This window comes from Aethalodelphis obliquidens, unplaced genomic scaffold (genome assembly GCF_003676395.1).
Source record: "Aethalodelphis obliquidens isolate GAN/ISIS:26980383/991018 unplaced genomic scaffold, ASM367639v1 scaffold5, whole genome shotgun sequence".
NCBI lineage: Eukaryota > Metazoa > Chordata > Mammalia > Artiodactyla > Delphinidae > Aethalodelphis > Aethalodelphis obliquidens.
The window spans coordinates 21,613,267-21,638,110 of NW_020837949.1; positions in this window are offsets into that span (position 1 = coordinate 21,613,267).

Consider the following 24,844-nt stretch of genomic DNA (forward strand, 5'->3'; position numbering starts at 1 on the left):
GAATGTAGAAGAATTAGAAAAAATGAGGACAGTTTAAGAGACCTCTGAAGCAACATCAGGAATATGATCATTTACATTATAGGGGTCCCAGAAGAAGAGAGAAAGGGGCAGATAACATATTTAAGACATAATAGCTGAAAATTTTCCTAACTTGGGAAAGGAAACAGACATCCAGGTCCAGGAAGCACAGAGAGTCCCAAAGAAGATGAACTCAAAGACAACCACACCAAGACACATTACATTTAAAATGACAAAAAAATTAAAGATAAAGAGAGAATATTAAAAGCAACAAGGGAGGGGACTTCCCTGGTGGCGCAGTGGTTGAGAGTCCACCTGCCGATGCAGGGGACACGGGTTCGTACCCCGGTCCAGGAGGATCCCACATGCCATGGAGTGGCTGGACCTGTGGGCCATGGCTGCTGAGCCTGCACGTTCGGAGCCAGTGCTCCACAACGGGAGAGGCCACAATGGTGAGAGGCCCGCATGCTGCAAAAATAAATAAAGAAAAGCAACAAGGGAAAAGCAACTAGTTACACAGAATCGAACACCCATAAGACTATCAGGCTAGAAGGGAGTGGCACAATATATTTAAAGTGATAAAAGGAAAAAATCTACAACCAAGAATACTCTACCTGGCAAGGCTATCATTCAGATTTGAAGGAGAAATAGTTTTACAGACAAGCAAAAGCTAAAAGACTTCAGCACCATGAAACCACCTTTACAAGCAATGTTAAAGGGACTTCTCTAAGTGTGAAGGAAAAGGCCACAACTAAAAATATGAAAATTACAAAAGGAAAAATCTCATTGGTAAAGACATATACAGCAAAGGTAGTATATCAACGACCCATACAGCTAGTAGGAAGGTTAAAAGACAAAAGTAGTAAAAATCATCTATATCCACACTAAGTAGTTAAGAGATACACAAAACAAAAAAATGTAAAATGTAACATGAGAAACATTAAATGTGTGTGAGAGGGAGTAAAAATGCAAGGTTCTTAGAATGTGTTCAAACTTAAGAGATCATCAACTAAAATAATCACATATATAGTTAATATGAACCTCATGGTAACCACAAACCAAAAATCTACAATAGATACACAAAAAAGAGAAATGAATGCAAACATAACACTAAAGATAGTTATCAAATCACAAGCGAAGAGAAGAAGAAAGGAGAGCACAAGAGAACTACAAAAACAACCCCAAAACTATGAACAAAATGGCAATGTACATATCTACCAATAATTAGTTTAAATGTAAATGGACTAAATGGTCTAATCAAAAGATATGGAGTGGCTGAATGGATACAAAAACAATACCCATATATATGTTGCCGACAAGGGACTCACTTCAGATCCAGAGACAACACAGACTGAAAGTGAGAGGATAGATAAAGGTATTTCATGAAAATGGAAATGAAAAGAAAGCTGGGGTAGCAATACTTAGAGCAGACAAAATAGACTTTAAAACAAAGACTGTCACAAGAGACAAAAAAGAACATTACATAAAGATAAAGGGTTCAATCCAAGAAGAAGATATAACAATTGTAAACATACATGCACCCAACAAAGGAGTACCTAAATACATAAAGCAAATATTAATAGACATAAAGGGAGAAATTGACAGTAACACAATAATAGTAGGGGGCTTTAACACCCAACTTACGTCAATGGACAGATCATCCAGACAGAAAATCAATAAGGAAATCCTGCCTTAAGTGACACATTAGACCAAATAGAATATATATATAAACATTGCATGCAAAGGCAGCAGAATACACATTCTTTTCAAGTGCACATAGAACATTCTCTAGGATAGATCACATGATCACATGCTAATAAGCCATCAAACAAGTATCAGTAAATTTAAGAAAATTGAAATCATCAAGCATCTTTTCTTACCACAGTGCTATGAGACTAGAAATACATTACAAGAAAAAAAAATGCAAAAAATGCAAGCACATGGAGGCTAAACAACATGCTACTAAACAATCAATGGATCACTGAAGAAATCAAAGAAGAAATAAATAGATACCTGGAGACAAATGAAAATGAAAACAATAATCCAAAATCTATGGACATCAGTAAAAGCAGTTCTAAGAGAGAAGTTTATAGCAATACAAGCCTGCCTCAGGAAATAAGAAATATCTCTAACAACCTAATTTTACATTTAAAGGAACTAGATAGAGAAGAACAAACAAAACCTGATATTAGTATATGGAAAGAAATCATAAAGATCAGAGCATTGTTGTATGTTTATCTTTACCAGTGTGTTATATACTTTTGTATTTTTTGTCACTGATTAGCTTCTTTTCATTTCAGCTCAAAGAACTCCTTTCAGCATTTCTTGCAAGGCAGGTCTAGTGGTGATGAACTCTCTCAGCTTTTGTCTAGAAAAGGCTTTATTTCTTCCTCATATCTGAAGGATAACTTTGCTAGATAGACCATTCATGGCTAGCAAGTTTTTTCTTTCAACCCTTTGAATATGCCATTCCACACTCTTGGCCTGTAGGGTTTCTGCTGAAAAACCCACTGATAGCCTAATGGGTGTTCCTTTGTAGGTTACAATCCTTTTTTCCCTAGCTGCTTTTAGAATTCTTTCTATATCCTGAGAAATATCAAAAATATAAAAAGGGAGAAGTAAAAGGGTAAAACTTTTGTAGATGAATGAAGTCAAGCTGCTATCAAATTAAAATGTACCGTGTTATCTGTTAGATGTCTTGTGTAAGCCTCATGGTAACTGCAAAACAAAAACCTAGAGCAGATACACATTAAAAGTGTTATACATCATGACCAATAGGATGATCTATTAGCATGTATTTGGGTGCCCAATTCTCTCCTCAGGTTTAGGAAATTCACAGCTATTATTTCTTTAAATAAATTTTCTGCTCCCATCTCTCTCTCTCTCTTTCTGGAACCCCAGTTATTATATTTGTCCTTTTGATAGAATACCATAGACCACGTAGGCTTTTTTCCACTCTTTTTGATACTTGTTTTGTTTTGTTTATTTGCCTCTAATTGGGTTATTTCCAAATTCCTAATCTCTAACGCACTTGTTCTGTCTTCCATTTGCTCTGCTCTACTGCAGATTCGACTGCATTTTTCATTTCATATATTGAGTTCTTCAGCTCCAGAATCTCTGTTTGGTTCATTTCTATCTCTTTTGGGAAATTTTCATTTTGATCTTTTTTTTTTTTTTTTTTTTTGAGATTTCATCAAACTGTCTTTGAGTTTTCTTGCAGCTTGTTGAGTTTCTTCAAGACAGCTATTCTGAATTCTTTTTTGGCTAGATCACAAAATTCTGTACCTTTGAGCTTTGTTACTGGAGAATCATTATTTTCTTTTTGTAATGGTATGTTTCCTTGATCTTAAATGTTCCTTGTAGTTTTGCATTACTGCTCTCACATTTGAAATTAAGGAAATGCCACCTCAAACCTTTGTTAGTTGGTTTCTGATGGAGTATCCTGTTCAATGGTGTCGTTATTACCTGGGGTTTTATCTGTCTTTGTATTGGTACTCTTACTCCACTTCTCTTGCTCCCTCGTGTGGCAGGATTCTTAAGCTTTTAGGTCTTCTCTGATGCTTACAAGTCACCAGGCAGGCTCCTGGAAACCTCTCTTTTGTTTTCCAGAAGGTGGTGCTATAGCTTCAGTTTGTGGTTTCTCCCTTGTCCACATTATGTGGCCTGTTTCTGAGTGTGCTTCCTAGCCACAGGAGCTTGCTTTCACTACTGCAGTAGGAAGCGTGCACATGGAGATGCCACAGACTAGGGCGAGATGTGGGTTTAGCACTGGCCCATGGATCTAGTAGGGAGATCCTCAGGTGTGGTACTCCCAAGGGTTTGTGGGTAGACTTCCTGCTGAGTGCAATCAGCAGGAAATGCATCCCTTCTCTGCCTCTTACCCCATCTCCAGTCATGAAAGACCAACCTCAGTACTCTGGGTGCTATTGGAGAGAAACAGGTTTGTCCCACACAACTGAGGTAGCTGGGTACTCACCCCAAACTATCCTCCCCTACCCCTAACGAGGGAGAGGGTGCCGCCACTGGATACATCAGCCTGGTGCAGTGTTTCCTTGGGGGAGGGGGACACTGGGAAAGTTCCTCTTACCACCCCCTCTTCTGTGACCAAACTTGTTTTGCTGTTGTTGTTTCTAGAATGGTGTGCTGGAATCTCCAATCAGGAAGGCTGGACTTCTGCGAATTCCCTCTCATGCATAAGTATCTGACCAGGTCAGTACTCTCCAGTTTCGGTATACATTTTTTTCCAATCATAGCAAGAGGGGGTTCTGGGCAGGTTCACTGGCTCCCCTGATTCTGCAGCCTATACGGAAATCTGTCTATTACTGGATGCACAGGTAGGTGAGACTCCTGGATCCCACAGCTCCCACAAAGGTGCTTTGGTTTGTGGATGGATGTCTATTCTGTTGTTTTAAAAAGGGGACAAAAAAGAGGAATGTTTTATGCTGCCATGATGCTGACATCACTCCCCTGATGTAATGTTCATTCTTTATGACATATTTCATAACTGGAAAAATATTGTGTAAACAACATGATATGATAAAGAGTTGATAGCTATCAGAGCTGCCACCTTCTGGGTACACAATGGGATTATCCTCTGGCTCTTTGTGGTTGGGTAAGGGCTAAATCATATAAAAATTGTAGACTACGGTGCAGAGTTTGGACTTTAGTACAAGGCAGCCACTGGTGGGTTTAGGAGAATGATGTGATGCGGATCACATTTTAAAGGGATCATTCTTGCTGCTGCATGGAGGATGTATTGTTGGGGGCAAGTGTGGAAACACAGAGCCCAGTTAGAGAACTGGTAATGGTGAGATGATGGTGACTTAAACTTCACTGATTACAGGCAAAATAGAAGTGGAATTTTTTTGAATGCATTTTGCAGGTGTATCTGAAAGGACTTACAGAAAAGTGGGGAATAGGGGTTGAAGGAAAGAGGGGGATTGTAGATGATCACTGTTTTGGGTTGAACAACTGAATATATGGTAGGGCCATTTACCATAATGGGAGCAAATGAAGGATTAACAGGTATGAAGAGAGGGAATGGAGCTTATTGTTCTCTGTATTAGCTTTAGACAGCTATGTGCACATGTTAAATAAACCACTAGAGAGACAACCCCATCCCTCAAGGGAATGCCCAGAGCCAAAGATGTATATATTTGGGAGTCAGTAGCATACAAATGATATTTAATTCAAAGGACTAGATTAGATCATTCAGAGAGAATATACATAGAATAAAAGAGTGAAGACAGGAGAAAAACCAGGTTAGTATGCAGTCATAGAAGCCGAAAGAAGAAAGCGTGTTTTGAATGCTGTTGAGAGGCTGAGTGAGATATTAAATGATAGTATTTGACAAATGGAGCTAACTGGCAGCTTTGACAAGGGAAGTTTCGACGGAGTTCTGTGTGGTGGTGGGGAACGGGGGAGGCAGATGGAGAGGGTCGAGGAGAAAGTGGAAGAAAATGGAGAAAGAGAATGAAGGGAATTTTGGTAAGTTTCCCTCTGAAGGGGAGCCAAACTGGGCTTGGAGGAGGTATGTGGTGAAGGCAGATTTTCTTTTTTTAGGATAGGGGATACTAGAGTGTGTTTGTTTGCTGATGGTGATTCAGGAGTGAGGAAGAAGCTAGTGATGCAGGAGACGAAGAGGTTAATACACCGGGGAAGAGAGGGTTCTGATCCAGGGCAAAATGGAGGGGCTGTCCTTTCACTAGAAGAGAGATCCTCCATCCAAGGATGGAAAGGCAGGTAGATGTTGGTTTTAATGATGAAAGTACGAAGGAGGGAGTGCTCCTTGATTGTGGCTCTTTTCATTGAGTTATGAGCAAAATAAGTGGAATAATATTTGATGGAACTGAATAAGGACCCCACTGCACATCAAAAAGATTCCCATGAAACAATAAATTAATGAAAATCAATCAACCTCTATATATTTCTTGGTTAATCTTAAGATTTAAGGGTAAAGAATGAATTCTATAAGCATGTAAGTAGAAAATAAAATTACAAACAAAGCAAAAAGGCAGGTTGTACTTCTGGTCCAGCCATGATGGAATAGCTAATATCAGATGAATTCTCCTGCTGAAAACAACTATAAAAGATGTACAATGTACATTTAAAAACTGTTTAAAATATTTAGAGAATATGTAACTCAGGCAGGACTTGAGGGGCTACAATATGTGAAACATAGTGAGGTGGACTTCATATTTCCCCTGGCTTTTCCCTTGAGGGCATTTGCTATTTCACAGTAAAGCAGGGGAAAAGAATCCTAGTAGAAAACAGCAGATAGAATGTTTAATTCAGAGATGACACAATCATATATACAGAAAAGAATCAGTTATCATAATTAATAAATGCATTAACAAGGTCACTAGATACAAGATGGATATTAAAAAATCAATTGTCTTTCTATATACCAGCAACAAAAAATTAGACAATGGAATTTCAGAAGATGTGCTGGCTTTGACTCACAGATATAGAGAACAAACCAGGGGCTACCAGTGGTGAGGGGGAAAGGGGGAGGGGCACTTTAGGAGTGAGGGGGGAAGGGGTTATTCTGGGATTATATGAAATCGTGTGTGAAACTTCTCAAAATTGTAAAGCACTGTAGAATTTAAAGAATCTTTCATTTAATTTAAAAATTGGGCTGACTTCATATTATGACCAATATGTGATGTCAGAAAATAAAACATTGTCTAACAAGTTTTGAGGGGAAATGTTATTTATTTATTTATTTTTGGCTGCGTTTTGGGTTTTCGTTGCTCTGCACGGGCTTTCTCTAGTTGCGGTGAGCAGGGGCTACTCTTTGTTGTGGTGCACAGGCTTCTCATTGCCGTGGCTTCTCATGTTGTGGAGCATGGGCTCTAGGCCTGTGGGTTTCAGTAGTTGTGGCATGCGGATTCTGTAGTTGTGGAGCACGGGCTCTAGGCACACGAGTTTCAGTAGTTGTGGCACGCGGGCTCAGTAGTTGTGGCTCACGGGCTTAGTTGCTCCGCGGCATGTGGGATCTTCCCAGACCAGGGCTCAAACCCGTGTCCCCCGCATTGGCAGGCGGATTCTTAACCACTGCGCCACCAGGGAAGCCCAAGGGGAAATGTTTATGATGTGCCAAATTTTCTTTTTCTTTGAAGCAACAGAAAGACAATCTTAAATATGCAAGGCTGTGCTAGTTTTAATGGTGAAACTATGAAGGAGTGCTATTTTCCACTAAAAACTATTTGATTTTGTACTTCAGTTGCAAGATGAATCAAGACAGAGAATTCATGAATGCTAAAGACATAGTTTGAAAAAAACTGGCAGTGAGCATCAAATGATCTAAAAACAAGTAACTTTAAGATGTCATTAAGTGTATTCATAAAATATACCTTTTAGGCATATACGGACAAAACAACTGGACAAAAATAGTAGGTAGGTTATAACAAAAGTGGAAGATAGAAGATAATTTTCTCAAACATACTACCATTTCATTATTGACATTAGTCTTTAGAGAATTATAGACTTAAGTATATTTTAGCTTTTTATTGAAGTGTAATATGCATATATAAATATGTACATATCATAAGTATACAGCTCACTGAATTTTCTCTAGGTGAACACACCTTGCAACTATCCTAGACACCAAGAAATAAAAACCTTGTTAGAAGCTCAGGAAGTTAAGCATAATTTTTAAAATAACTAGTAATAACTGGTAGAACAAAATGAAAGACACCAACCTACCCTCCAAAAAGTGTAATTATTAAAGGAACTACAATTTACTAAATAAACAGAAGAGGGCACATGTGAACTGTGAAATACAGTAAGCTGTCAAATCCTTATCCTTGCCTGTTATTGCTAATCCAAGAAAAAACAGAACATTTCCAAATGAATGGCAAATGGAAGATAACATAGAAACAAAGCCAACATATAAAGGTAACATAGAATAAAAATCATAACATTTCAGCCAATAAAAAATCCCTCCCCAAAATGAAGCAGAAGGAAACATGCACAATAACCAAACTGAATTAAACATTTGCGGATACGAAAAACACCTAGTTGCAAATTCAAAAACTCAATCCCTCCCCCCCAAAAAACAAAACAAAACAAAACAAAACCCAAGATAACATAAAATGAGAGTCTTGCAATAATGGTGGAAGAGTTTGTTTGGGCTAATCCTCCTACAAATAAGAGCTATGAAATTCCTATCAAAATATAAAAACAACCACTTGAAGGCACTAGAGAACAACCAAAAGGAAGAAGAAACAAGAGGGGGGGGTTGACACTTGGGAAAAGAGACCAGACTGGGTAAGTTTTCTCTTTTGATGGCTTTTAGACTAAGGGAAGCCCATAGTCCTCCTCCAAGGGAGCTACTAAAACTTAGATGGAGGTCCAGGAGTTAAGAGTCAGCGGTTGAGACTCCACGCTTCCACTGCAGGGGCCGCGGGCTCAGTCTCTGGTCAGGGAACTAAGATCCCACATGCCATGCCATGTGGCCAAAAAACAAACAAAACTTAGATGGAATCTCACAATCTTAATAGCTTGAAGAATCAAAGGACAGAGTTTGAGGCACCACAGCAGATATTAAGATGGGAGTTGTTAATATTGAGTTGTGTTTCCCCAAAATTCAAATGTTGAAGTCCTAATCCACAGTGTTTCGGAATGCGACCTTACTTGGAAATAGGGTCATTGCAGGTACATTTAGTTAAAATGAAGTCATACTGGAGAAGGGTGGGCCCCAATTTGATAGGACTGGTATCCTTACAAAAGGGTGAAACTTGGACACAAACACACTCAGGCAGAGTGACATGTGAACATTGGAAGGTAACTGCAAGAACAAATTTTCAAATTTTTCTGAGCATCAAAAAAATTTTAAAGAGAAAAGGAAACATACTACACAGAGAAAGGAACATATTAAATAAAACAAAATGCACAGTAAATATAACATTAAAATAGATATTAAATCAAATCTGTCACTCATTTCAATGCGTGTAAATGGAAACTTACCTATCAAAAAGATTTTCAGATTGATTCACAAAGCACAACCCTACTCTGTGCTCAGGAGATACAACTAAATCAAAGTGATTCAAAATGGCTAGAACGAGGGAGATGTGTAAAGGTATAGCAGGCAAATAAGACAATAAGAAAGCGGAGACTGTGATCATGATATCAGAAAATGTTGAATCTGGACAAAAAGCATTAAATGAGACAGCAGAATACTTGATAATGCCAAGAGCTTAATTCACAATGATAATACATCAGTTGTGAATATATGTAACACAAATAGCACAGAAACTATCTGTATAAATCAGAAAGTTAAGGATATACATACATAAAACCGCAGCAAAACCAGGAGATAGCACTTTTGGTCCAACACAGGACGCAGGTCAAATGGACAAAAAATAAGATTATAGAAAATCTAACCAGCATAATCAATATATAGAATACATATATCATGTTAACAGGGTCCCACCTCAAGGGCATGCCAGGCGTTTCTGCTTTTCTGCCTCAGAGCCTTCTGAAAGGCACTGAAATCTGCTGATATGGACTGAATGCTTGTATATTCCACCAAATCCATAGGCTGAAGCCCTAACCCTCAGTTTCATGGTATTTGGAGGTGGGGCCTCCGGAGGTAATTAGGTTTGGATGAGGTCATGAAGGTGGGGTCTGCATGATGGGATTAGCGACTTTATAAGAGAGAAACCGGAGAACTTGTGCCCTCCCTCCCTTTCTATCTCTCTCTCTCTCTACTGTGAGATGACGCAGTGAGAAGTTGGCTCCCCACAAGTCAGCAAGACAGTCTCCACCAGAACCTGACCATGCTGGCACTCTATTCTCAGACTTCCAGCCTCTAGAACTTGAGAAAATACTTTTCTATTGTTTAAGCCACCTAGTCTATGATATTTTGTTATTGAGTTGACTAATATACTTGCTCAGCACATGAGCTAGCCTAGAAGAATGGAGAAGAGAATTAATGCCCCAGTGCCTTTCATCAACCATGGTGGATGAGAGCTGGTAGATAAAAGTGAGAGTTACAGAGTTGCAGAGGCTAAGTTCCTGGGGAGTATGGCTGAGAGGTCAGGGCACCCTTCCTCCACCCAGCCCAGGCTCATAGTATAGAGGCTCTACCACAAGCACAGCCAGTGAAGAATATCAGAGTCCCAAGTGCCCTTGCTCCAGCTTGCTCACAGGGCAGACTCTCCATGCCGAGAGGCAAGCCACCTACCCAGCTCCCTGCACCTAAAGCAGGGTGTCTCTCCAAAAGAAGCCAGTTCCAGAGATTTTGCCAAGAGGGAAAGACAGTCTACAGGATTAGAGAGCATCCAAGCTCTCCCCAAAAGAACTGACTTTATTTGAAATAGTGCGAGAACATTCAAGCCTAAGGACACTCTCAAAAACAATGGAGATTTTGCTGGTGAGCAACTAAGAGGAGGCTGGTAGCTTCATTAGAGCAACATACTAAATCGTGGGCCAGCTAGCCTAACCATAAAAAAATCAGGGAAAGAGACAGCTACAAAAAACACTTCTGAAGTCAGAACAAACCTCAAAGACCTGCCTCAAAAAAACCCCTGCAAAGTGGCCTGATGTAATCAGGTCAGACTGAGGAGTAATGTATACCCCAGGGCATTGAAAGCAATAGACCAATCAGCTGACAGTGAGTGAGCCTAACAGCTGGTGAGATAGAGACAGTCCAAGGGAGTCCTGCAAAAGCCATGGTCAGACCAGGATGACCATGCACATGCCCAAGGCTGCACCCACTGAGAAGCAACATCAGAGGCTTCACACTGTGGGAATAATAGACTTCACTAAAATATTGCAGCCAGTCATTAAACAAATGAGCAGACAAAAAGCCCCAGCATGGGAGGAAATCAGTAGCCAGAGTTGCTACAAGATATTCCAAAATGTACAGCTTTCAACACATAATTATAAGACATGCAGAGAGACAGGAAAGACCATACACAGGAAAGAAGCAGGCAACAGACTGCCTATGAAAGGGCCCAACTGTTGAATTTAACAGGTAAAGATTTCACAGCAATCCTTAGAACTATGCTTAAAGAGGTAACGGAAACAGTTCTTAAAGAAGTAAAGGAAGAAAGCAATTATGCTCCAATAAAGGTGTTAAAAAAAAGAAGTAAAGGAAGGAATGATGACAGTGTATCATAAAATAGAAAATATCAATATAATAAAGAGATAGAAACTACAAAAAAGAACCAAATGGAAATTCTGGAGTCAAAAAGTATAACAGAAATGAAAAATTCACTAGAGGGTTCAATATTACATTTGAGCAGGCAAAAGATAGAGTCGACAATTTAAAAAATAAATTTATAGAGATTATGTAATCTGAAGACCAGAGGGAAAAATGAAAAGTGAACAGAATCTCAAAGAAACGTAGGAAACCATTAAGCACATCAATATACACATAATGGGAAGGAGAGGAGAGAGAGAAGGGAGGAGAAATAATGGCTGAAAACTCAAGAAGCTCAACAAGCTCTTAGCAAAATAAACACGAATGCTGAAAGTCAAAGATAAAGAGAAAAATTTGAAAGCAGCAAGAAAAAGGTGACTCATCATTTACAAAAGGATCCCAATAAGATTAACACCTGACTTTCCATTAGAAACAGCAGAGCATTGGGGTGGCATATTACAAAGTACAGAAAGAAAGAAAAATTGAAGGGAGAGATATACAATTCAACAATAATATCTGGAGACTTAAACACCTCATTTTCAATAATGGATAGAATATATATATATAACATTTTCTCCTATCATAGGACCCAGCAATCCCTTTCCTAAGTACATTCCCAAGAGAATTGACAATCTTCACAAAACAACTTATACACAAATATATGTAGCAGCTTTATTCATAATATCCCAAAGCTGAAAATACCCACATGTTTAACAGGAGAATGGACACATTGTGATACAGCCTCACAATGGAAAACTACTCAGCAATAAAAAGGAAGAGATTACTTTCCTAGGCAACAGCATGTAGGCAACAGCATGCGTGAATCTCAGAAACATATGCTTAAGGAAGCCGTCAAACACAAAGGAATATATATGTACTTCATTATTTCACTTATATGAAGTTCAAAAATAGCAAACTCATCTCTGGTGATAAAAATCAGAATACCAGTTGCCTCTAGTGGGGGAGTATTTACTGGAAAGTGACACAAGGGAATTTGGGAGGGTTATGAAAGTGTTTTATATCTTCATTTGGGTGTTATTTTCATGGGTGCCTACTGAGTTAGAGAAAGCTACAGGTCTCCTCCTGTGTAGGGAGAAACCCAGTCTTTCCCTTTTGAGTTTCTCCTGTGTGTCTCCTCTACTCTCACACTACTACCACATTCACACAGAACACCACTTCTGATACTTCTGGTCACCAAATGTGTGGGAGTTTTTCCTATGCCAAGCAATTCTCCGTGACACTGGCTGTCCTACAATTTAACTCAGTTCTGACTCGATCTACCTGGAGATAGTGTCAGAACCCACAGGTTAAGACTGCTCCCACACCACTTCAAATGCCAATTGCAAGAAGTAGGTTCCCAGGTTCCCCACAACTTCTGTCCGACGTGGTTATACGTCGGAGGGTCCCATGACCCCCTCCTGTGATTAATTTGCTAGAGTAGCTCAGAACTTAGGGCCCTGTGGAGGTGGGGTGTGTCACCCTCCCAGTGCGGATGTGTTTGAACCTGGAAGTTCTCTGAACCCTGTGCTATTGAAATTTTTACGGAGACATCCTTACATAGGTATGATCAATTATTGACTGGGGCTAAAATTCCAAGCTTCTAATCATGTCTTGGTCTTTCTGGTAACCAGCTCCTACCAGAAGCCATCCAGGAGCCCACCCATAGTCACTTCAATAGAACAAAAGATGTTCCTAGTGCTCATCACTTGGGAATACACAAGGGTTTTAGAGCTCTGTGTCAGGAAACGGGGGCAGAGACCAATATATATATTTTCTATTATCTCATACATACATTTGTCAAGTGTATGTATAATTAAGATATCTGTATATATAGTATATGTAAACTGTATCTCAATAAAACTGAGTAAAAAGGAAATTCATAGAACTAAAACTGAAATTCAGAAATAAAATCTCTGATTATTAAATAAGCCAAAAATTTAAATCTATTTTTTTTCTGCCATCCTTCTGCTCTAGTTTCAGAGAGAACGCCTCTAACCAGGGGCCAATGTGGGTCTTGTGGGGCCTGAAATGTATGTAATTTTGGAGATCTGTTGTGAGCAAGAGAACACAAATGTACAAATATAAAATTAGGCAGGAATGAGAATGTTCATTTAAAGTGATAAAACAGTCATAGCAAATTTAAAAATTGTAAACATATGACAAATACCACAAACATCATAAATCGAATTCAATGTTTTTATTGACTTATTGCCTGACAAACCTCTATGATATGTTTTGTACATATTTTGGCTGCATACTCTTTGATCACCTGTGTATATGAGAGTGACTTTATAATATTTCCTGTAGAAAGATATTTCTTTCCTCTAGTATGGTCTTATATATATATTTTATTATATATAGTGCATATACTTATTGCATATAAATGTATCTTTTATGATTGTTTGTAGGGATTCATAAAAGGTGCAACTTCATCCATAGAAGTTACTGTTTGTGATTGTAGGCTCATGCCCTGGCAATATTCTTTTGTGTGATTTGCCTAAAAATGTTTGGTGTATTTATAATTAGATATGCTACATTATCAAATATATTCCTGATAAGAGTACTTCTATTTTGACCAGGCATCTATAAGAACCAAATCCTGTGCTTATAATTTTACATGTCTAATGATTGTAAGAATTCTCTGTGGACTAGCTTCTGTGTCCATACATTCCAAATCTTGTTCTTCCACCACGACTGACATAATTTGGGGGTTTTTTGTTTTGTTTTGCTTTTTTATTGTAGTATAATTGCTTTACAATGTTGTGTTAGTTTCTGCTGTACAATGAAGTGAATCAGCTATATGTACACCTATATCCCCTCCCTCTTGGACCTCCCTCCCACCCACCCCACCATCCCAGCCATCTAGGTCATCACAGAGCACCGAGCTGAGCTTCCTGTGCTTTATAGCAGGTTCACACTAGCTATCTATTTTACACATGGCAGTGTATATATGTCAATCCTGATCTCCCAATTCGTCCCACCCTCCCCTTCCACCCCTGTGTCCACATGTCCATTCTCTACGTCAACGTCTCTATTCCTGCCCTGCAAATAGGTTCATCTATACTATTTTTCTAGGTTCCACATATATGCGTTAATACATGATATTTGTTTTTCTCTTTCTGGCTTACTTCACTCTGTATGACCGACTCTAGGTCCATCCACATCTCTACAAATGACCCAATTTCGTTCCTTCTTATGGCTGAGTGATATTCCATCATACATACGTACCACATCTTCTTTATCCATTCATCTGTCGTTGAACATTTAGGTTGTTTCCATATCCTGGCTATTGTAAATAGTGCTGCAATGAACATTGGGTACATGTATCCTTTTGAATTATGGTTTTCTCAGGGTATATGCCCAGTAGTGGGATTGCTGGGTCATATGATAGTTCTATTTTTAGTTTTTTAAGGAACGTCCATACGGTTCTCCACAGTGGCTGTATCAATTTACATTCCCACCAACATGACTGACATAATTTTGGTGCTGGGCACACATTCCTATTCCTATAGGACCACTGGCCCACACTTTCATGTCATGATAATTGGGTAAGTTGGCTCTGTGGGTGATAGCAGTGCTCTTAGAAGCCATTCCAGCACCAGGGCACCTAGCAGTAACTTAACTCTACAGAAATAACTGCAAATCCCATAAAAAATATTCTATTAACCCCAAACTGAGTGCATCCCCAGCTCCACTTGGCCTTAGCCAGGTCCAAGTCATGCTGAGGCCACCCAGAAGGACTGGATCTAGGGAGGCATGTGACCAAGAGAAAGCTGAGGAAGGAATAGCAACCTTAACTGACTGTGGTTAAAATAAATACCACGTTTTGCAAATTTTACAGAAACATATGACTGAACACAAATGCTGGACCTCTTCCTGGGACCTTGGAGAGGGCTGTGCCGGTGGGTGGTCCTGAAGCTTAGTTTTCATTAACTGTGTTCATGTAAATCTGTTTCTGTCTCTAATTCTTTGTTAGATGGACACTTGTTGAGGGCACTCTCCTCTCATTCTAATTATGCAGAAACCTCAGCTGTTTCCTTTTCCTCCAAGAAAATCAGGTTTTTGTGTTTGATTTGTGTTTGAGTTGTCCAGTTCCTACAAAAGTTGATCCTAAATTTATACTGCAATCATCATTCAGAGGAGGCAAAAGGAAGAAAGCCAAGTGGAAACTCGTTAGGGAAGCGCTAACCAGAACCACAGTGCCCCCTTTGGGACTGGAGATCCTTCTCCAGACAAGGTGGTTGGTGAGGAAACCATTTTGGTGGAATTGGATCTCAAAGGTTTTGTTCATTATCTCCCATTATGGTGAGAGCTAAAAGGGGAAATAACTAGAGGGAAATTTCAAAAGGTATAGAAAGAAAGATGTAGGGATAGAATCTAGAAAAATTCAGTCAGACTTTCTGTGAAAGACTTGCATAGAAAACTGAGTCAGTTATTTTCTACATGAGAAAGATGAGTTAGTAATATACCCATGGAAAGAGAGTTTAGACCGACTGGCCACTTGAAATTATTTATGGACCAAAGATATAATGGGTATGTACATAAATTAATGAATAGTACATAAATAAAAATCTGAAACCCTCCCTTGATCTACTCATCTCTGCTTTACCCTGAGAGGCAGTGTGGTAAAATGGAAAGTGCACCCAGTGTCAAACATATCCAGATTCTAGTCTCTGTTCTGTCACTCACTACCTTTGTAACTGAGCTTCAGTTTCTCATCTGTAAAATATTAATAATAGTACCTACCTCATCAGGTTGTTGTGATGATTAAATGAGATAATCCATGGAAAGCAGGTGGAATAATGCCTGTCATAGTAAATACTCAATATATGTTAACTATTGTGGTGGTTGTTATTACATGGTTTGGAATCCTTGCTCTGCCACTTACTAGCCATGAAATCTTGGGCGAATTATGTAACCTTTCCAAGCCTCTGTTTCCTCATCAATAATATGCAATTCTACTTCACAGGATTTCTTTTTTTTTTAATAAATTTATTTATTTATGTATTTAATTTTGGTTGCGTTGGGTCTTTGTTGCTGCGCGCAGGCTTTCTCTAGTTGCAGTGAGCGGGGGGCTACTCTTTGTTGCGGTGCGTGGGCTTCTCATTGCAGTGGCTTCTCTTGTTGTGGAGCACAGGCTCTAGGTGCATGGGCTTCAGTAGTTGTGGCACATGGGCTTCAATAGTTGTGGCTCGTGGGCTCTAGAGTGCAGGCTCAGTAGTTGTGGCGCACGGGCTTAGTTGCTCCGTGGCGTGTGGGATCTTCCCGGACCAGGGCTCAAACCTGTGTCCCCTGCATTGGCAGGCAGATTCTTAATCACTGCCCCACCAGGGAAGTCCTCACAGGATTTCTATCAGGACTGGAGATAATGTATCTACAGTTAACACAGTGGCGATTCTTAAAAGTGGAAACTGTTATACTTGAGAGCAGACAGATCAGTAAGAAATAATGTTATGTTAGAAAATGATTTCCAAATCATATCACCTTTGTTCAAGTAGGACATCATTTAGGATAGAAAATGAGCTGTGAAATATATCTGGGACTAGCCAATGAAAGGACATAAGTACACAGATGTCAGTTTTGCTACATTAGCAGCTGAATCCAGTTGAAGGTATTTGACATAGGAGAAGATGTCAGGTGTAATAGGACACACATTTTTGAAGATGTATGTGGTAGCCAGCCTCTAATAGAGTCCCAAATGCTCCCTGCCTCCTGGTATTCAAATGCTTGTGTCCCTTCTCACAGTATATCATGGTTGGTCTCTGTGACCAATATATTCTGTGAAGTATGTCACTTTTTATATTGAGATATAATTTACACATATAAAAGCCATCCTTTTAAAGTATGATTTGGTGATTTTTAGTATATTCACCAAGTTGTGCAACCATCACCACTAATTCCAGAATATCCCCCAAAGAAGCCCTGTACCCATTAACAGTCTCTTCCCACTTGCTGGTCTCCCCCAGCCACTGGCACCCCAACCTACTTTCCATCCATTGTATAGATAACCACATTTTGTTTATACATTCATGAGTGGATACACATATGGGCTATTTCTACCTTTTGGCTAAATAGTGCTGCTGTGAACTTTATTTTTATTCTTTGTTGTTCATCTATTTTAGTATTTATGACTGTGGATTTTCTAGATTGTGATACTCATTTCTAGCTTTATTGTACTATGACTGGAATCTGTGATATTGCTTTTTACATTGGGTTGATATTTTCTTTGTGGCTAGTACATGGTCAATTTTTTTTTTTTTTTTTTTTTTTTTTTTTTTTTTGGGGGCCTCTCTCTGTTTTTGCCTTTTCTTTTGCGGGGCACAGGCTCCGGACGCGCAGGTTCAGCGGCCATGGCTCACGGGCCCAGCCGCTCCACGGCATGTGGGATCTTCCCAGACCGGGGCACGAACCCGTGTCCCTTGCATCGGCAGGCAGACTCTCAACCACTGCGCCACCAGAGAAGCCCTACATGGTCAATTTTAGAAAATTTTCCTGGGCACTTGAAAACCAGATGTGTGGTTTTCAGGTGTGGAGTTTTTTATATCCCAATTAGATATACTTAATTATCTTATTTATCTTATTAATTATCTGAGACGTACTTGACTGAAAGCCAGAGGTAGGGTGAGCCTCAAGTTGACTTACCCAGAAGCTACAGCACCAGATCATTTCCCATGATTCTCTTGAGCTAAACCCTCTTGTTTGTCAGTGCTTTGTAAAGATGGCTGAGTAGCGCCAGAACTCACATTCCTACACAACAGCATTCTGAAGACAGATGGCCATGTTTCTTTTTTTTTGTATGCGGAAATTTTGCCTAGAAGCCCAGCGAATTTTCCAACTCTTTGGCCTAAATTGGGTTATTTGCCCATGTCCATTCCTAAGTAATCACAGGCAAGGGGCATACGGCACAGTGACGGCATAGGCCTGGTTTGCTGAAACCATCACTGGCAGGCCTGACAAGATGGTCCTGATTAGGTTAAAACAATGAGGTGCTAACCCTGAATTCTAGACGGGGTTAATTCCCTCTATCACCATTACCCCCACTCCAAGTGCACCTCATGCTTCTATTCAATGGGGGAGAGGTAAAAGAATTCCTGGGAGGCAACCACAGCTCCCACTACAGTTTTAAAATCTATTGATCTATCATGAGTAGCAAAAATAATTTGTGTGTTCCTCCAGATTTTCTTTGTTTTATTTGGTGTGCAAATGTGCATGACTGTTATGTCATGAATGTGGAATGGCATGTTTATCTCATTTGGTGAACTTTAATTTGTCTTTAATTTGCCATTGTCTGATATTAAGATCTCCACTTTCACAGATGAATGGCTAAAGAAGCTGTGGCACATATATACAGTGGAATATTTCTCAGCCATAAAAAGAAACGAAATTCAGCTATTTGTAGTGAGGTGGATGGACCTAGAGTCTGTCATACAGAGTAAAGTAAATCAGAAAGAGAAAAACAAATACCGTGTGCTAACACATATATATGGAATCTATTTTTTAAAAAAGTGGTTCTGATGAACCTAGGGGCAGGACAGGAATAAAGACGCAGATGTAGAGAATGGACTTGAGGACACAGGGATGGGGAAGGGTAAGCTGGGATGAAGTGGGAGAGTAGCATTGACATATATACACTACCAAAGGTAAAACAGATAGCTAGTTGGAAGCAGCTGCATAGCACGGGGAGATCAGCTCGGTGCTTTGTGACCACCTAGAGGGGTGGGACAGGGAGTGTGGGAGGGTGGGAGGGAGACGCAAGAGGGAGGGGATATGGGAATATATGTATACATATAGCTGATTCACTTTGTTATATAGCAGAAACTAACACAACACTGTAAAGCAATTACACTCCAATAAAGATGTTTAAAAAAAAAATCTCTGGGGCTTCCCTGGTGGCGCAGTGGTTGCGAGTCCGCCTGCCGATGCAGGGGACACGGGTTCGTGCCCCGGTGCGGGAAGATCCCACATGCTGTGGAGCTGCTAGGCCATGAGCCATGGTCGCTGAGCCTCCGCGTCCGGAGCGTGTGCTCCGCAACGGGAGAGGCCACAACAGTGAGAAGCCTGCGTACCGCAAAAAAAAAAAAAAAAAAAAAAAAATCTCTGCTTTCTCTTTATTTAATTTGCCTTGTATGACTCTTCCTATCCTCTTATTTTTCTAATTGAAGTATAGTTGATTTACAATGTTAATTTCTGCTGTACAGCAGTGATTCAGTTATACATATATACATTCTTTTTTTATATATTCTTTTCCATTATGGTTTATCATAGGATATTGAATATAGTTCTCTGTGCTATACAGTAGGGCCTAGTTGTTCCTATCCTCTTATTTTTGAACTTTCCGAGTCATTTTGTTTTAGTTGTAGCCTTTATAAATGGTTTTGCTTTCTGACCCAATGTATTGTTTTCTTATAATAGCAAAATTAATCCCCCAGGTTTTAAATATTGATACAATATACTAAATCTTCTTTTACTTTACAATCGGATTTATATTGGATTCTCACTTGAAAAATGAGGAAATAGGTTTAATTCTACCTTTCACTGCACCATCCTCCCCTTCACACTCAAATCTGACTACTCAATATTACTGTTATACTGTTAAATAATATACTAATAGTTCTCATATTAATTTATCAACTCTGAAAGGCATCTACTAACTCATCATAGACCATGAGCAAATTGACATATTTACACTGTCTTCCACAGTTTCTCCTCTTCCATCTCCTGACTTTAGATAAATCATTTTTCTACCTTAAGAGTAAACACTTACCTGCAATTTCTCTCATTTGTTAAATCTTAGTTTTGCATCCAATGGATTCAATGCCATCAGTTGTTTTTTGACCCAGAACTTTTCCATTCAACATTTGATTCACAGAAGTTCAACTTCTAATACTTTGTTCGAGAAATACACGAGGAAACTGTATTTGAAAATATCTGCCTTCAAACTTGGATAAAAATTTGGTAAAAATATTCACCACTTTTTTTCACTAAGAATACTGAATATTGCCAGGTAGAAGTATGAGGCCAAACTGATTCTCCTTTAAAAGTGTCTTATTTTTTTGCCTGATGCCCAGGAGGTTCTTTACACATGTTTAACTTTATATTATATAGAATATGCTAACCAGAATATGTCTTGTGTGTATTAGCATATGTAGTATTTTCTTAAGATATAGTGTGTACTCTCAATCTGTAGATTAACGTCTATTTTAAGACCTAGTCCTTAATTTCATCTTTGAATGTTTTTTTTCTTGTTCTTATGTTCTTTTCTTTTTTCTATGGTCACTAATTTTGAGTATGTTAACTCAGCTCTCTCTTTTCAAAGCTATCATCTTCTATCCAATCCATTTGCATTCTTTGTTCATTTCCACTTAATAGTATTCAATTTTTTAACGATTTTATCCCATGACCCCAGGTGTGTATATTCAGCAGTATATATTCTACTCATTGCTGATTTAACAGTGATTTTAATTTTCATGATTTTAATTTTTCTCCTCTTTCGCTTTCTAGATCTCTGCTAACTTATTTTATTTTCCTGTACTGTCCTATCATTTCTTTCTTGAGCTTCTATATATCTTATTTGAACTTACTTTTCATGGAGATCATTTCCTCATTAAATTATCTGATTTCATAAAGAATTCTTTGATCGCAAGTTTTACTGGATCATGAGGTAAATTTTCTAGTGTGTGTATTTTTTCCTGTCTTTTATTTATCATGGCTCTTTTCTTTTTTTCTCATGCATTTTTACATAGGTTCCATTGTGGGGGTTTGTTTTGTTTTGTTTTATTGTTCTTGTTTGTTTGGTTGGTTTTTTGGTAGTTGTTACCCATCTTGAAGTGAAGGGAATTATTATCGGTCCAGCTATTTGGAGAAGGAGAGTATAGGGGCGGGTCCAGGGGCAAGAATTGGAATACGCAGGAGCTTGAGTGTTTGTTTGTTTTCGTAAGTATACAATTCAATTTTTTTTTTTAGTAAATTTATTGATATATCAATTTAACTATCACCTAATTTATAATATTTCCATCAGCCCCCAAATTCCCTTATGCCTATTTGAAGTAAATCCTCACTTTCAGTCTCTACAGATTTGCCCTTTCTGGACATTTTATATAGATGGAATAATAATTATGTGATATTTTATGTCTATTTTTTCACTTAGCATAATATTTTTGAGATTACCCATGTTGTAGCATTTATCAATAGTTCATTCCCTTTTATTGCTGAGTAATATACGAATATGTACACTTGTTTATCCATTCACCAGTTGATTAACATTTGGATTGTTTCCAGTTTTTGTCTATTGTAAATTATACTGCTATGAACATTCACTTAAAATCTTTGAGTAGACATATATTTACATTTATGGTAGACAGATATGTAGGAGTACAATTGCTTCATTGTATCGTAAGTTTACACCTAACTTTTTCTTTTTTTAATAAATTTTATTTATTTATTTATTTATTTATTTATTTTTGGCTGCATTGGGTCTTCATTGCAGTGTGCAGACTTCTCATTGCAGTGACTTCTCTTGTTGCGGAGCACAGGCTCTAGGTGCGCAGGCTTCAGTAGTTGTGGCTCGCGGGGTCTAGAGCGCAGGCTCAGTAGTTGCAGCACACAGGCTTAGTTGCTCTGCGGCCTGTGGGATCTTCCTGGACCAGGGCTCAAACCTGTGTCTCCTGCATTGGCAGGAGGATTCTTAACCACTGCGCCACCAGGGAAGTCCTACACCTAACTTTTTAAGAAACTGCCAAAACGTTTTCCCAAGTGGCTGGACCATTTTACATTCCCACTAGCAACGTATGAGGTTACTGTTTATCCACATCCTCACCAACACTTGGTATTGTTTTATTTTTAATTATAGCGTTCCAATAGGCATGTAATAGTGTCTCATTGTAGTCTTAAATTGCATCTAAGGTGTTGGGCATCTCTTCATTTGCTTATTAGCTATTCATATTTTTTTTTGGTGAAATGGGTATTCAAATCTATTGCCTATTATTTAATTGTATGTTTGTCTTATGGAGTTAAAGGAGCTCTTTATATATTCTGGATATAAGTCCTTTATCAGATATGTGATTTGCAAATATTTTTACCAGTTTGTGGTTTGACTTTTAATTTACTTAATGTTATCTTTTGAAGAGCAACAGTCTTAAATTTTGATGAAGTCTATTTGATCAATTTGTTCTGTAATGGATCATGGTTTGGGTATCATATCATATTAAGCAAAGAAATCTTTGCTGAATCCAAGGTCACAAAGATTTTCTTCAATGTGTTCTTCTAGAATTTTATAGTTTCACTTCTTATATTTAGCTCTGTCATCTCATTTTAAGTTGACTTCTGTGTGCTGTGGGTTAAGAGTGTTTTTCTCTTTTCCCTCGGGACCACTTGTTGTTGAAAAAACTATTCTTTCCCCTATTCTGTTGCCTGGGCACCTCTGTGGAAAATCAATTAACCATAATATAAGGATTTATTTCTTAATTCTGACCCTCAACCCTGCTTCATTGATATCTATAGCCTTACACTAAAACCACCCAAGCTGTCCCTTTATAGTAAGTTTTAAAATCAAGTACATAAAATCGTGTTCTTACTTTACAAAATCGTTTTGGCTATTTCAGGCTCTTTGCATTCCCTAATACATTTTGGGAACAGCTTGCCAATTTCTATTAGAATGCTTCCTAGGATTTGGATAGGGATTGCATTGAACCTATAGATCATTTGGGGGACAATTGCCGCCTGTTAATTCTGAGTCTTCCAATTCATGAACATAAAATGTCTCTCCACTTGTGTAGTCCTTCTTTCTTATCTTAGCAGTGCTTTCTAATTTTCAGTGTACTTGTCTTTTATTAAATTTATTCCTATGCATTTTATTCATTTCAATACTACTGTGAAAAGAATTTTTAAATTTTGGTTTTGGATTATTTGTTGCTGACATATAGAAATACAATTGATTTTTATCTTGATCTTGTATTCTGCATACATGCTAAACTCACTTATTAGTTCTAGCAAGTTTTTTTGTTGACCCTTTAGGATTTTCTCCATATAGGATTATGTCATCCGGGAATAAAGACTCTAACATCTTCCTTTCAACCTGTATGCCTTTAAATTTATTTTTCTGGCGTTATTCCATTTCTCCAGTACAATGTTGAATAGGGGTGGCGAGAGCAGATGTTCTTGCCTTATCTCTTATATTAGAGAGAAAGCATTCATTCTTTCATCATTAAAAATAACGTTAGCTGTAGCTTTTTTGTAGATGCCTGTTTTATAAGGCTGAGGATGTTCCCTTCTATTCCTATTTTGTTGAGAGTTTTTATCATAAATAGTTTTTGGCTGTTGTCAAATGTTTGTTTTTTTGTTTCTATTTAAGTGATTATGTGGGTTTTGTCCTCTATTCTATTAGTATGGTGTATTATTACATAAATTGATTTTTGGATGTTAGATCCACCTTCATTCCTGGAATAAATCACACCTGGTCATGGTGTATAATACTTTTCATAGGTTTTTGGATTTGGTTTGCTAATAGTTTGTTAAGGAATTTTATGTCTGTTTTAATTAAGGATATTGTTCTGTGGTTTTCTTTTCTTATCATGTCTTTTTCTGGCTTTGTTATTGAGGTAATACTAGACTCAGAATGTGTTGGAAAGTGTTTCCTCCTCCTCTATTTGCTGAAAGAGTTTGTGTGAGATTGACATTATTCCATCTTTAGATATTTGATAGAATCCACCAGCGAAGCCATCTGGGCCTAAGCTTTGTTTGTAGGAAGATTTTTAATTACAAATTTAGTATCTTTGTTATAGGTCTGTTCAGCCTTTCTGTTTATCTGTTAGTCAATTTTGATAGTTTGTGTCCTTCTAGAAATTTACCATTTCATGAAATTAAGTTATCTAATTGTTGGTACAAAGTTGTCCAGAACATTCCCTTATAATCCTTGTTATTTTTGTAGGGTTGACATTGATGATCCTTTTTTTAAACTCCTGATTTTGGTAATCTTGGTCTTTTTTTTTTTTTTCTTAGTCTAGCTAAAGTTTATCAATTTTGTTGAGCTTTTCAAAGAAACAACTTTTGTATCTACTGATTTTTTTCTAATTTTTTTTTCTGTTTTCTGTTTCACTGATCTCCACTCAAATCTTTATTATATCCTTATGCTTGCTTTAGGTTGACTTTACTTGTCTTTTTTCAGTTTACTAAAATTGAAGCTTAGATTATTGATTTGAGACCTTCCTTTTTAATACAGGTGTTTAAAGTTACCAATTTCCTCCAGATATTAATATAGCTAGTTATTCCAGCTTTCTTATGATTCCTGTTTGCATAGTATATATTTTTCTATTATATTTCTTTCAAGCCATTTGTGTCTTTGAATCTGAAGTGTGATTTTTATAGTCAGAACATAGTTACATCTTGCTATTTTATCCATTCTGACAATACCTGCCTTTTGACTGCAGTATTTAGTTCATTCACATTTAATGTAATTATTGATGTGGTTGGATTTACACCTGGTATTTTTCTATTTGTTATCTGCATGTCTAAACCTTTTTTGTTACTCTGTTCCTCCTTATTGTCTTCTTTTATGTTAAGTAAAAATCTTAGCGCACCCTTTTAATTGTTCTGTTGATTTAACTATACATTTTGAATTATCTTCTTAGTGGTTTCTGTAGGGATTACAGTATGCATTTTAATTGATCACAATCTACTTCA